The sequence below is a fragment of the Globicephala melas genome, chromosome X (assembly GCF_963455315.2).
Source record: "Globicephala melas chromosome X, mGloMel1.2, whole genome shotgun sequence".
Classification (NCBI taxonomy): domain Eukaryota; kingdom Metazoa; phylum Chordata; class Mammalia; order Artiodactyla; family Delphinidae; genus Globicephala; species Globicephala melas.
The window spans coordinates 109748759-109764721 of record NC_083335.1 but is presented as its reverse complement, the minus strand read 5'-3'; the positions used below and the strand labels follow the sequence as shown (position 1 = coordinate 109764721).

General features: G+C 40.9%; 1 protein-coding gene across 17 annotated transcripts in view; it reads right to left on the bottom strand.

Annotated features, from left to right (window-relative positions):
• Window positions 1–12506, bottom strand: part of BCLAF3 (BCLAF1 and THRAP3 family member 3) — a 66229-nt gene extending 53723 nt beyond the window's left edge. For 5 of the 17 annotated variants that reach the window (XM_070044689.1, XM_060292381.1, XM_070044690.1 and 2 more), the window contains exon 1: window positions 12388–12502. The gene's annotated coding sequence lies outside the window, so the exon portion shown is untranslated. Of the gene's footprint in view, window positions 1–9714; window positions 9762–9842; window positions 10016–11553; window positions 11908–11957; window positions 12102–12387 lie in introns of those variants that run through there. The other 12 variants (XM_060292379.1, XM_060292380.1, XM_060292384.1 and 9 more) reach the window with 9 other exon arrangements.
• Window positions 12507–15963: the final 3457 nt, after the last annotated feature.

Sequence of the window (15963 nt, the reverse complement as noted above, 5' to 3'; positions counted from 1 at the left end):
GTGAATGGATTAAACGCTCCAACCAAAAGACACAGGCTTGCGGAATGGATGCAAAAACAAGACCCATATATATGCTGTCTACAAGAGACCCACTTCAGACCTAGGGACACATACAGACTGAAAGTGAGGGGATGGAAAAAGATATTCCATGCAAATGGAAATCAGAAGAAAGCTGGAGTAGCAGTACTCCTATCAGATGAAATAGACTTTAAAATAAAGAATGTTACAAGAGACAAAGAAGGACACTACGTAATGATGAAGGGATCAATCCAAGAAGATATAACAATTATAAATATATATGCACCCAACATAGGAGCGCCTCAATACATAAGGCAACTGCTAAGAATTGTAACAGAGGACATTGAAAGTAACACCATAATAGTGGGGGACTTTAACACCTCACTTACACCAATGGACAGATCATCCAAACAGAAAATCAATAAGGAAACACAAGCTTTAAATGACACAATAGACCAGATAGATTTAATTGATATTTATAGGACATTCCAACCAAAAACAGCAAATTACACTTTCTTCTCAAGTGCGCACAGAACATTCTCCAGAATAGATCACATCTTGGGTCACAAATCAAGCCTCAGTAAATTTAAGAAAATTGAAATCATATCAAGCATCTTTTCTGACCTCAGCACTATGAGATTAGAAAACAACTTCAGGGAAAAAAACGTAAAAAACACAAAACACATGGAGGCTAAACACATGGAGGCTATTTATTACTAAATAACCAAGAGATCACTGAAGAAATCAAAGAGGAAATCAAAAAATACCTAGAAACAAAAGACAATGAAAACACGACGATCCAAAACCTATGGGAGGCAGCAAAAGCAGTTCTAAGAGGGAAGTTTATAGCTATACAAGCCTACCTTAAGAAACAAGAAAAATCTCAAATAAACAATCTAAACTTACACCTAAAGGAACTAGAGAAAGAAGAACAAACAAAACCCAAAGTTAGCAGAAGGAAAGAAATCATAACGATCAGAGCAGAAAAAAATGAAATAGAAACAAACAAAATAATAGCAAAGATAAATAAAACTAAAAGCTGGTTCTTTGAAAAGATAAACAAAATTGATAAACCATTAGCCAGACTCATCAAGAAAAAGAGGGAGAGGACTCAAATCAATAAAATTAGAAACAAAAACGGAGAAGTTACAGCAGACACCGCAGAAATACAAAGCATCCTAAGAGACTACTACAAGCAACTCTATGCCAATAGAATGGACAACTTGGAAGAAATGGACAAATTCTTAGAAAGGTATAACCTTCCAAGACTGAACCAGGAAGAAAGAGAAAATATGAACAGACCAATCACAAGTAATGAAATTGAAACTGTGATTAAAAATCTTCCAACAAACAAAAATCCAGGACCAGATGGTTTCACAGGTGAATTCTATCAAACATTTAGAGAAGAGCTAACACCCATCCTTCTCAAACTCTTCCAAAAAATTTCAGAGGAAGGAACACTCCCAAACTCATTCTATGAGGCCACCATCAGCCTGATACCAAAACCAGACAAAGATACTACAAAAAAAGAAAATTACACACCAATATCACTGATGAATATAGATGCGAAAATCCTCAACAAAATACTAGCAAACAGGATCCAACAACACATTAAAAGGATCATACACCATGATCAAGTGGGATTTATCCCAGGGATGCAAGGATTCTTCAATATACGCAAATCAATGTGATACACCATATTAACAAATTGAAGGAGAAAAACCATATGATCATCTCAATAGATGCAGAAAAAGCTTTTGACAAAATTCAACACCATTTATGATAAAAACTCTCCAGAAAGTGGGCATAGAGGGAACCTACTTCAACATAATAAAGGCCACATACGCCAAACCCACAGCAAACATAATTCTCAATGGTGAAAAACTGAAAGCATTTCCACGAAGATCAGGAACAAGACAAGGATGTCCACTCTCACCACTATTATTCAACATAGTTTTGGAAGTCCTAGCCATGTCAATCAGAGAAGAAAGAGAAATAAAAGGAATACAAATTGGAAAAGAAGAAGTAAAACTGTCACTGTTTGCAGATGACATGTTACTATACATAGAGAATCCTAAAGATGCTACCAGAAAACTACTAGAGCTAATCAATGAATTTGGTACAGTAGCAGGATACAAAATTAATGCACAGCAATCTCTTGCATTCCTATACACTAATGATGAAAAATCTGAAAGAGAAATTAAGGAAACACTCCCATTTACCGCTGCAACAAAAAGAATAAAATACCTAGGAAAAAACCTACCTAGGGAGACAAAAGACCTGTAGGCAGAAAACTATAAGACACCGATGAAAAAAATTAAAGATGATACCAACAGACGGAGAGATATACCATGTTCTTGGATTGGAAGAATCAATATTGTGAAAATGACTATACTACCCAAAGCCATTTACAGATTCAATGTAATCCCCATCAAATTACCAGTGGCATTTTTTTAAAGAACTAGAACAAAAAATCTTAAAATTTGTATGGAGACACAAAAGATCCCGAATAGCCAAAGCAGTCTTGAGGGAAAAAAACGGAGCTGGAGGAATCAGACTCCCTGACTTCAGACTATACTACAAAGCTACAGTAATCAACACAATATGGTACTGGCACAGAAACAGAGATCAATGGAACAGGATAGAAAGCCCAGAGATAAACACACACACCTGTGGTCAACTAATCTATGACAAAGGAGGCAAGGATATACAATGGAGAAAAGACAGTCTCTTTAATAAGTGGTGCTGGGAAAACTGGACAGCTACATGTAAAAGAATGAAATTAGAACACTCCCTAACACCATACACAAAAATAAACTTAAAATGGATTAGAGACCTAAATGTAAGACCGGACACTATAAAACTCTTAGAGGAAAACATAGGAAGAACGCTCTTTGACATAAATCACAGCAAGATCTGTTTTGATCCACCTCCTAGAGTAATGGAAATAAAAACAAAAATAAACAAATGGGACCTAATGAAACTTCAAAGCTTTTGCACAGCAAAGGAAACCATAAACAAGACGAATAGACAACCCTCAGAATGGGTTGTCTCCTTGCAAATGAATCAACGGACAAAGGATTAATCTCCAAAATATATAAACAGCTCACACAGCTCAATATTAAAAAAACAAACAACCCAATCCAAAAATGGACAGAAGACCTAAATAGACATTTCTCCAAAGAAGACATACAGATGGCCAAGAAGCACATGAAAAGCTGCTCAACATCACTAATTACTAGAGAAATGCAAATCAAAACTACAATGAGGTATCACCTCACACCAGTTAGAATGGGCATCATCAGAAAATCTACAAACAACAAATGCTGGAGAGGGTGTGGAGAAAAGGGAACCCTCTTGCACTGTTGGTGGGAATGTAAATTGATACAGCCACTATGGAGAACAGTACGGAGGTTCCTTAAAGAAGTAGAAACAGAATTACTATATGACCCAGCAATCCCACTACTGGGCATATACCCAGAGAAAACCATAATTCAAAAAGACACATGCACCCCAATGTTCATTGCAGCAGTATTTATAATAGCCAGGTCATGGCAACAACCTAAATGCCCATCCACAGACGAATGGATAAAGAAGTTGTGGTACATATATACAATGGACTATTACTCAGCCATAAAAAGGAACGAAATTGGTTCATTTGTAGAGATGTGGATCCATCTAGAGACTGTCATACAGAGTGAAGTCAGAAAGAGAAAAACAAATATCGTATATTAACACATATATGTGGAATCTAGAAAATGGTATAGATGAACCGGTTTGCAGAGCAGAAATTGAGACACCGAAGTAGAGAAAAAAACGAATGGACACCAAGAGTGGAAAGCGGTAGAGGGTGGGGGTTGTGGTGGGATGAATTGGGAGACTGGGATTGACATGTATACACTGATGTGCATAAAATGGATGACTAACAAGAAAAAAAAATTCAAACTATTCACTCAAAAATGGGTGCATTTTTTTGCATATAAATTACACCTCAAAGCTGTAAAAAACGTTACCTTTGGGGTGATGTAAGTGCTGTAAGATTAGAGCAGATATTATGGAGATGGTTGCACAACTCTGCAAACATACCAAAAATCACTGAATTGTACATTTTAAACCTGTAAAATATATCTCAATAAAGCTTTTGTTTTAAAGTTAACTTTATTTGCATTTGCTTTTTTGGGTGCATCAGCTAGTAATGAACAGTAGTAGCTCAGGGGCTTAATGCATAAGACAGGAGAGTTAATTTAAATCCTAGAGTCTGAGCTAAGATGGTTTTTACATTTTTTTTTCTTTCTTTTTTTTTTTTTTTTTTTTTTTGCGGTATGTGGGCCTCTCACTGTTGTGGCCTCTCCCATTGCGGAGCACAGGCTCCAGACGTGCAGGCTCAGCGGCCATGGCTCACGGGCCCAGCCGCTCCGAGGCATGTGGGATCCTCCCAGACCGGGGCACGAACCCGTGTCCCCTGCATCGGCAGGCGGACTCTCAACCACTGCGCCACCAGGGAAGCCCGGTTTTTACATTTTTTAAGTGTTGTTTAAAAAGAAGAATATGCAACAGAGACTGTATGTGGCCCACAAAGTCTAAAATATTTACTATCTGGTCCTTTACAAAAAAGATTGCTGATCCCTGATTTAAACTAACTTACTTGTGACTAGCAAAGTTAATCAAAGGATGCTTTAAGACAGAGAGGGCGAGAAAAAAAAAAAGAAAAGGCAGAAACACCAGCAGCGTTTGTGACTGGGGCGAAGGAGATGCCAATTACAAAAGAGAAATTCATTTATACTGCTCCTTTGGAGTGAACTGTGTAGGGGCAGTGAGTGAATTTGTGTGCCCTTGGACATGGAAAGATGAATGGACAGCAGGGGCATCCACTCCCAGGAGGATGCTGAAGGGGATGCTGGTGTCAAAAAAGTCCACCCCAACCAGCACTGCACTGGACACATACGCTCACCCAGCTGAAAGCAATTCTCCTCCTCCATGACATCACTTCCCCCTCTCCATTAGGTCCCTCCCATCACCCTACTACCTCTCTCTCCATTTACAACCAAATTCCTCAAAGGGCTGACTGTTTACCACAGTCATTCTCTCCCATTCTTCTCCCCCCATTCTACTTGGCCCCTCACCAATCTAGCTTTCCACTCCACCAAACTGCTCCAGTCAAGATCACTAACGAAATCCATGTTACTAAATCCAATGGCTATTTTCCCTCCTTCTCCTGGATCTACCAGCAGCACTTGATGGTCAATCACACCTTCCTCCCAGAAACATTTTCTTCACTTGGATTCCAGAATACTACACTTTCCTGGTTTTCCTCCTACCCCTAACAATGCTTTCTGTCTCCTTTGCTGGTTTTTCCTCACCTCCCCCCTCAGCAGCCTGACCCCTAAATAGTGAACACAGTCTTCCTCTAAATAGTGACTTCAGTCTTTGAGTCTCATTGTCTACACTCTCTTCCCAGTCTGCACTTTCCTTCAGTCTCATGGCTTTAAATACTCTCTATATACTAACAACCCCCTAATTGACATCTCCAGCCCTCACCTATCCTCTGTGTTGCACTCTTCCACATCCAAAAGCCTATTGGATGCTGTAAACATGTCCAAGAGCAAACTCCTGACCTTCCTCCGAAATCTGCTCCTCCCAAGGTCTGTTCCACCTCAATAAATGGCAACTCTATCCTTAGAGTTTTCAACAAAGAGGAAACATAACTGTCCAATAAACATACAAAAAGATATTCAACACTACCTACTAGGAAGATAAAATTAAAACGAAGAGATACCATTTCATACTCATTAGATTTGCAAAAATTTTAGTCTGATGATCCCCGTGTGTTTACAAGAAAGTGGAAAAAGAGAATTTCTCAACTGAGGAAAATTCCTCCCCCCAAAAAAACATGAAGCAGAAGAAAACTCTAACTGTATACTCTAAACAGAATTAAATATATCCAAAAGCATTTAGGAATATATATTTTAAAAAACACACCTTGAATCAGAAATTTAAAAACTAAGAACAGAAACATACCAAAAAACATAGTGATATGACAGAAAAAAAAATAATCAAACTAAGGGGAAAGAATGGGAGAAAAAGACTAAATTTTCTCAGAAGTGAAGAATAAATTACAAGGTGCCCAGGGGAAAATAAACTCAAAAGAAATGATGCAGCCACTTTGGAAAACAGTCTGGCAGTTCCTTAAAAAATTAAACATAGAGTTACCATATGACCCAGCAATTCAAATCCTAGGTATATACCCAAAAGAAATAAAAATATATGTCTGCATAAAAACTTGTACACAAATGCTCATAACAGCATTATTCACAAGAGCCAAAATGTAGAAACAACTCAAATGTTCATTGAGAGATGAATGAATAAACAAAATGTAGTATCCCTGTACAATGGAATATTATCTGGCCATGAAAAGGAATGAAGTACTGACACACAGTCAAACAGGGATGAACCTTGAAATCATTATGCTAAGGGAAAGAAGCTAGTTGCAAAAGACCACATATTGTATGATTGCTTTATATGAAACGTCCAGAATAGGCAAATCCATAGAGACAGAAAGTAGATTGGTGGTTGCCTAGGTGCGGTGGGGGGAGGGGGGCATTGGGGGGAGTGGGCACAGGGTTTCTTTTTGGTGGGATGAATATGTTCTAAAACTAGACTGTGATGATGGTTACACAACTCTGTGAATATACTAAAAAAACACTGAATTGTAGACTTTTAAATGGGTAAATTGTGTGGTATGTTAATTATATCTCAGTAAAGCTGTTACCAAAAAAAAGAAAAATCAACTGACAGAGATCCCATACTAAATGTGAGTTTAGCATTTACAAATGCAAAGAATTGCCCAGGAAAGCCCTTACAACAAAGACGCCACACTGGCAGCACAGTACGGGACCAAGTTAGAGCCCACAGAACAAGAGGGCGATCAGCAGTTCAGAGGAAGCCAGACCTCAGGAGAGCAGGGCATGACTTATTCTCCCAGCCACAGTGGCTGGATGCTGTCACAGTTCCTCAGTAGTGAGGAGCTGGAAGTGGATACAGAACCCCACTGTTGCCTACCATTAGTCTACTTTGATTTCATGGATGAAATGTATTTCTCTCACACACAGAACAGGCTAAATAAACAGGGGAGTAAGGGCATTTTAAAAGGTGTAAGTACAAAGGTTAACCATTAGAACAAAAATAAAAACCTTCCTCTTTTTAAAATAAAAGAGCAAAAACTACACCTCATAGCAAAAAGAAATAGCAAATATAACAAAATACACATGATTATAAAATATTACGATAGACCAAATATATCAGTCCTAACAATAAATGTGGTGGGCTTATTAACTCATCTACTAAAATAAACAGGTACAATTTGGCTCACAAAACAAGGAGTTGTATAAAAAACATATCTAAAACAAAGTGATTGTGAAAAGTTAAAAATAAAAGGATGGCCAAATTATACAAGGCAAATGGAAACAGAGAGCAGGGGTGGCAAACCTAGAATCAGGCAAAAGCACAGTTCAAGCCCCAAAGCATTCATCATGCCAAAGAAAGACACTTTTTAATGCTAAAAGCCACAATCCTCGATGAAGAGAGAACAAATAAAAATACACATATTTACATGAATATAACAGTGCAACCACCTTTATGAAGCAAAAACTACAACAGATGCAAGGAGACACAGATAGAAACACTAATAATAGGAGACTTTCATATACCACTTTTAGTGGTATATTAGACAGATTAGGTAAGCCAAAAATGAGATAGAAGATCTAAACAGCATAATCAACAGGGTAAATCTTAAGGATATTTATCAAACTCTACACTCTGATACTAGAGAATACTCTTCTGAAGTGCCCACACCACATCACCAAAAATAATCATATATTAGGTCACAAAGAAAACATCAGTAACCTCCACATAATAGAACTATTACAAGCAATACTCTCTGATCATAATGCAATAAAACTAGAATCTACTAATAAAAACAAAAAAGAGAAATTCCACCTAGAAATTTTAAAACCTCTTATTAAACAACTCCTGGGTACTCTAAGGTAAATTTTTAAAGAAATAATGACAATAAAAGCACTACATATCAGATTCTATGGGATGCATTTAAAGCAGTGATCAAAGGAAAATTCATTGCACTAAACATATTTATCAATAAAAATGAAAGAATAAAAGTAAATAAATTTATTTCCAAGGTTAAAAAAAAAGAAACTAAAAAATAACAAAGCACAAGGAAGGAAACAATAAAAACAAAAGTAGAGGAAGAGAATAGAAAACTAGATCTAAGTAATAATTCAAAATTCTGTAGTTTTTGGAAAAATTAAAATGGATAAACCACTAAATAACTTATATAACTTGCCTAGGAAAAAAGAGAGAAAGCACAAGTACACAAAATAAGAAAGAGCAAAGGGGAAATAACCACTGAAATAGAAGAAAAATTTTGAATCGTAAGAGATTATATCCAATAAATTTAAAAGCCCAGATGTAAGGGATAATTTGTTAGAAAAATAGAGATTACTAAAACTGACTGCATTAAAAAGCTTAAACGGACCAACTTCCATAAAAGAAACAGAGAAAGTTATTAAGGAAATATCCCATAAAAAAGCATCAGGCCCAGATCGTTTCACAGGGGAATTCTACCAAACCTTCAAACATCAGATTGCCTCAATGCTCTATAAATTATTCCAGAGCTGGTATATCACTAGAAGGATCAAGCCTACAGAAACATCAACCTTTCAAGGAGATGAACCAGCCAAGAAGACTGAGAAAGAACATCCTCTGAGGAAGGAGGGAACCCCAGAGCATAGAAGGATGTTTCAAGAAAGGAGACTTTTGGGCTTCCCTGGTGGCGCAGTGGTTGAGAGTCCGCCTGCCGATGCAGGGGACATGGGTTCGTGCCCCGGTCCAGGAAGATCCCACATGCCGCGGAGCGGCTGAGCCCCTGAGCCATGGCCGCTGAGCCTGCGCGTCCGGAGCCTGTGCTCCACAACGGGAGAAGCCACAGCAGTGAGAGGCCCGCGTACCGCAAAAAAAAAAAAAAAAAAAAAAATAGAAGACTTTTATGGCAACAGCTGCATAGAGACCCAATAAAAGAAATGAAAAGTGTTAATACATGGCTCGAGGACTAAGTGGAAGGTAAGGAAACTGAGAAAGCCAATTAATACCAACGCCTTCTAACAAGTTTGTCTGGCATGGGAGGAGAGAAACTGGGTTGCAGCTGGGTGACAGGGGTCTAGGGAAGAGGTTTTGAAATGGGAGCAACTTGAGCAGGTTTAATGTTGTTAAGGAGAGACTATGTGCATGGCATTGGGGACATAATGTAGAATGACAGTCATAGTAGGAATGAGTCTAGGTCCAATTAGTTCAATGTTTCCTTTGATTCCTAATATCAACTCCAAATAATGTAGTCAACCTCTCCCAATATTCCACATTTACATATTACCTTCTTCAAAGGTCCAGACTGAATTTTTATCAGCGGTCACATTTTATGTTAATTTGGCAAACATTGCTGAGTGCCAGTGACTGCTAGAGGCAAGCCACACAAAGTTGGAAGAGTCCTAGTTTCTTCACTAGAGAAGCTCAGTCTTCACTAGCTAAGAAGGATCACATGAGTATCAGTACTTCCTAGTTCACTAAGTGTTTTGCAAACACTATCTCAAGCCTTTAATCCTCAGAAGCCTTTGAGGAAGCTGGAATTACCTCCATTTCACAGGTGAAGAGACCAATCCTCATAAAAGTTAACCAACCTGCCCCAAGAGAAAGACGTAAAATCAGCATCCAGGTTCTCAGACTCCAATACTAACACTTCCCCACCTTGCAACTCCTACCTTCATAAAGATGACTCTGAAGAGACTGCCTGGTCATTTGCGTAGATGCTCGGTCAGCAGAATTGGACTTTAGCACACTTGAGAATAGTTGACATCCTGCAACACATCTAAAATTGCCATCTAAATTTGGAAAGCAGCTTTTATGCTCCCTAGCTGCCTGGATATTCTGTAGCCTGTAGGGCACAAAGACTATGTTTTATTTATCATGATCCCAAGGATTGTGTTTTATTTAGCTTTTTATCTGTCCCCCTCAGCTTTATATATAGTGCCTTTAAATATTTTCTCCTTCAACATGTGTGGATTCATTCATTCACCTAATTTCATAACTCTGATATCATTTTCAATATAATCTAGGGCAGCATTATAATACTTCAAATTTAAGGGGTGAGTGGGGGCAAAGGGTATCACAGAACAGCTTTTTTTGTGTGTGTGGTACGCGGGACTCTCACTGTTGTGGCCTCTCCCGTTGCGGAGCACAGGCTCCGGACGCGCAGGCTCAGCGGCCATGGCTCATGGGCCCAGCCGCTCCGCGGCACGTGGGATCTTCCCGGACCGGGGCACGAACCCGTGTCCCCTGCATCGGCAGGCGGACTCTCAACCACTGCGCCACCAGGGAAGCCCAGAACAGCTTTCTGAATTCAGAAATTTACATTAAAAAATCAAGATGCTTATGTGCTCTGAAATTTTTACAAGATGGCAATAATTAGCAATGAGACAAAGTATGTTTAAATATACTCTCCATAAATGTCTCATTTGACCCTTAAAATCACCCTGTAAGAAAGGTAAGGCAAAGGCACTATAATCTCTAATTCAGAGTTGAGGAAATAGTCCCTTAGAAAAGGTAAGTGACATGTTCAAGGTAATCAGATATACTGGAATTCAAGGAAGCCCTGACTTCAAATCTGTTCACTTTATAATGCCTTTGCCCCACTTAGATAACCCTTCTTTACTAAACTGGTAAAGGTGAAATAGAAGATGAGAAACCAAATTGCCATCAACAAATAAGAAGGAAAAAAAAAAGAGGTGATAGCCAGAGAAGGATACCTGTACTTGGTTGGAGAAGAATATAAGTGGCCCCAAAGTGTTCTTATAGAAATCCTTTAAATGTTGCCTTTTGCTAGGGTGGGGAAAAGGACACTCACAGATTGTTGGTGGGAGTGCAAAATAGCACATCCTTTCCAGAGGGAAATTCACATTAAAAAACCCAACAATTCTATCATCTAGGAATGTACACTAAGGAAGTAATCACGGACGTGCAGGTTTTACAATTCACCAACAATGTGTTTAAGTAGTGAAAAACTGAGAATAAAAAAACCGACTAAATAAATTACCGCAGCCAAATAATGGCATGCTACGTAGCCAGGAAAAGAAAAACAGTTACCAAAAAGAATCCACTTTAGAAAAATTCATGCATTCGTCTCTGCATGGAAAAAGACTGGAGGGGCATCCTCAGTGTACCTATATTCACAATGGATACTTGAATGGTTAAAGAGTGCACCTTCTTCACCGTGGTTTTGCATATTTTAGAAATTTTGTATATAAATATGACTAAATGTTTCTAATCAGACATTTTAAAGGCTTCTGGGGAGGGTGTGCAAGGGCAGGGCTTTCAAATGAACATTTTAGCAGCCATTTTAAAAAATACCACATGAAAAAATAAAGCATTCTATACCGTTATCATTAAAACACCATTGAAAAATAAAGCACTCACCATGAATCCACATCAAAACCTTTTCTTTTCAAATTCCAGTCTTTCATTCGTACCAGTTCGCATACAGAAAAACGTTAAAAAGGTTGCCTGGCCAGAAGTATGAGAGACTTTCTTGATTTCTACCTGTAGTTTTTACTTTATTCCAGAAAAGAAAAGCAGTCACCTAAGAGGCAGCTCGAAAAGCACCTCGGCAGGAAAATATTTGGGAGGATAAGTTTCTCTCACGTTTCTTTCCCTCCCGACCTACCGACAGGACAATCCTGACAGTGGCCGGCCCAGTTTCCTAATACACCCTAAAGAAGCACAGGAGATGCGCCAATTTTCAGTATACGTTTCTAAAAAGACAAGTTTTACTTTACAATGCAGGATAAAGAGCAGCCTTCACTACTCATTCTGGACGTTACCGGAGAAGATGCCGCTGCGCGGCAGGAGAACCTCCGGAGAAGGACAAAGCGGGGGCTCCTCGGCTCGGGTCCCGCAGGCGATGCGTCCAGAGCCGCCTCTGGGAAAAGGGCACCGTCCCTGGACACCGCCCCGCCCTCCCCCCGGCTCCATGACAGACACTCCAAATCGCCGGGGACAGAAGCCTGCGGACAATGGGCGAGGATCGGGAGCCACGGCAGCAGGTGCCCGGGTCGCCACGTCTAAAATAAGGCACCGGTCCAGTGGCCAGAGGCAGGGGCAGGGGAGCAGTCCCCCGAGATCCCGAGCTGGGCCTCCGCATCCTCCCCGCCGCCCCACCCGCCACCCAAGAACCGCCCCTCCCATGCGACGGACACGCCCTCCCCGCAGGCCGGGACCTCCTCGCGCCGCCCGCCCCCCAGGGCCGCTCACCCGACCGAGAAGTTCCCGCAGCCGCCGCCGCCGCCGCCGAACCCTCAGGCCTCGCCCCTCACACGGCCGCCGCCTCACACAGGAGCCGCACCACAGCTCCCGCAGCTGGGCCGCGGGACCCGGAACCACTTCCTTCCGGAACCGCCTCGCCCCGCCCCCGTCCTAGCCACGCCCACTGCCCGCTGCCCAGCGCGGAGCCCGCTTTCCCACCGACCTCTGCTCTCAACTCTTTCCCAGCGAGGGTTGCCCCGCCCGGGAGGCTCCGGCCAAGAGCGCCTGCGCCCTCTGCCGGCCGTTCCCACCTCTGCCTCTCTGTCCAGGGCGCATGCGCCATCTGCCGCCCGCCCGCCGGGAAGGAAAGAACACACTGGGCGTACTGGTCCATGGATCCTCGGGGTTAAGGGTCAGAGATCGGAGTTCACCCCTCAGTCAGAGGCAGGAGCTTGGTGCCGTGGGCCTTCCAGCGTTGTGCAGATGAGCGGAGCAGATAAGCCACAGCCTTCCAGCCCCTGGCTTGTCCCTCAAAGCCCTTCCAGAGCCAGCCTATCTGAACCAGCAAGGCTGTGGCCTCTCTCCTGCCTACTCAATCTCTAACTATTCCCCATGGCCTCAAATCAAGCTTGTACCCAGAAAACAAAACCTCCCCTCTGTACCTCCCAAATAGGTTAATGGTACCAACATCCCTCCACCGTGCAATTCAAAATACTCATTTTTACCTGCTCTTTTTTTTTTTTTTTGGTACGCGGGCCTCTCACTGCTGTGGCCTCTCCTGCTGTGGAGCACAGGCTCCGGACGTGCAGGCTCAGTGGCCATGGCTCACGGGCCCAGCCGCTCCGCGGCATGTGGGATCTTCCCGGACCGGGGCACGAACCCGCGTCCCCTGCATTGGCAGGCGGACTTTCAACCACTGCGCCACCAGGGAAGCCCTTACCTGCTCTTTTGATTTCTCTCCTCCCACACTCCGTCCATCACCCCAAAGGTAGCATATCCTCACTCTTGGAGCTTTCTCACTTGACACTTTGATGTTCTTTTTACCCCTTGCAAGATTTCTCTTTCAGGGTCCACCCCATCTGGTGGACCTTCTACCCTCCCTTGTCACTGTCGTCTACTGACTGCATTAGTTTTCCTCTCCATCTGAATTACTGCCATCATCCTGATGAAACCAACACCCATGACTAAGCCATGTTTCCTTAACTTCCTCGGTCCAAATGACTTTACCTCTACTTAATCCACACATTCCCAGGTACCCATTCTATAAAATCTAGACATCCATCACTTTATACTGCTTCACGGCTAAAACCTTAAGTTTACCAACCCCATTTATTTGGACTCAATCCTCATCCTCGTAGTCCTATCTCTCCCTTAGTCCCAATATACTTGTTCTTCAAAAACCACAGAGCTCTCACATCCCCTGAACCTTCTACCTGACTGAAGCCCATGGCCTTTGACTTCAACCACTCTTGTAGGCAGAGCCCCTTGAATTGCCCTTTGATACGTCCCAACATCAAACCACCACCTTGAAACATTCCAGTTATCTGCATTTTCCATACCCACGTCTATGTTTCCAAGCACTACTTGGGAGGAAAAAGCCACACAACTATAATAGAATGATACCACTACAAATTTATGGAGACTCACCGCAGTGGACAGCCTTGGTGCCTCTTAGGAATCCTTTTATGTGACCACTCTCATTTCCAGTAATTGCTGTTACTAACCCTTACCACTCTCTTTAAGCCCCATACCAGTGATCATTTCCCTCTCTTCATACATGATTTTTGCTTCCTGTTTTGCAGAGAGAAATTCCCCAGCATAGTATATGAGGCCTTTGATTATCTGGTTCATACTTACCTCTCTAACTTCTCTCCTCTTTGCGCTCAATGCCCTGGCTATACTGAAATGTTTGCTGTTTAAGATGAATACTCCATTGCACATATTATCCCTTCTGTCTGGTTAAAAGGTGTGGGACCTTTTAATCTGCTTCAGTTCAGGAAGGTTTTCTTCCATTCTACTTTCAAGAATTGTTTTTGCTCCATTTGTTCTGGTGTCTCTTTTAGGAAGAGCAATTATTTGTGGTAAACATCTGTTTTATCGTTTTCATCTGTTTACCGTTTTTCAGCATTCTGGTAGACCTCCAATCTGCTTTCAATGTTACCGATAAGATTTCCAAAAGCATTATTTCTGCCTCTGTTTTTACTCAATTTCTATTATTGATAATTTTGTTTCCTTCCGTCATTTCCTTCTCTCCCCCCCCACCCCATCCTTCTCTTTCAACTCATCCTATTGACTTTCCATCTCACCGTTTCATTTCCTTATGAATTTCTGTTCTGGTTTTATAGAAAGCCTACCTTCTTGCAAAAGGATGGTAAACCGGTCATAAAATTCCTCTTTTGGATTCCGTAGTCATTCATTTTCATAAGTATGCTCTTCTTTCTCTTCCACGATTAGGTTTTATATTTCTCAAATATATATATATATATATATATATATATACACATACATACACACACATATATAATGAAGTATACAAAATATATATATATATATATCAATACATTCTCTTGATTCATCTTTGAACAAGGTGATTTTTGTTCAGACTTATTACTGGTTAATAATAAGCACAAGGAGATGGCCCTCGCCCTACATGCTGCTTCTGTGGACAGAGAGGTTAAGTAGTTTGCATAAGGTTTCATAGCTCTTGATTATGTATATGAATAGCACACACACATACAGAGGCAGAACAAGCCTAAGAGAAATGAAATATTATCTGCCTTTCCATTTATTTTTTCTTTGATTTTCATGCAAAGCCAAACCTGCTCTAGAATGCCAAGTATGCTTAATACAAGGGCTCTATATTAGTAAGAATAAATTACGCTATGATAACAAACCCCAAATCTCAGTGGCTTATAGCAACGAATGCTTATTTTTCACTTATATTTCAAGTCCATCATGGGTCAGCTTTGGTTCTTCTGTCTGGGACCCAGGGTGAAGAAATTGATGCTATCTGAGACACTACTGGTGTCATACCAGAAGAAAAGGAGCAACAGTGGGACCATACATTGGATCTTAAAGCTTCTGCTTTAAAGCTGAATCAGAAATTCTGGGGGTCGGGCCCAGCATAGTTTCAACAAGCCCTCCAGGAGATTCTGAAGCATGCTCAAGTTTGAGAACCACTTCTCTATGGCTTGTATTTCCTGTAAACCAGAAGATGGACATAGAGACTTGATAAAATTGAGTAGTTTTTAAACTACTAATTCTTAAACCAGAAAAAAAAGTCATATTAAAAGAGCAAGAGAGAGAGAGAATGAATATCATGCTTTGATACAGACTTAGATCAAGTGCCTATTGTCATTTTTTGGAGGGACACTGTTTTCTGGGGAAACCTGCCAGCTGCCCTGATATGTATCTCCAGCCATCCTTCTGTATAGCCTTCTTTTTTAAACGCTGATGTGAGAATAAGATAATTAGGAAGAAGTAGGACGAATAGCTTTCTCATCCCTTGACAATGCTGTTGGCCCAGATTTTTCTCATAGTTTTTGTCTAGATGGTTTGTATTGTGTTGGTCATGGCTTCAGCATC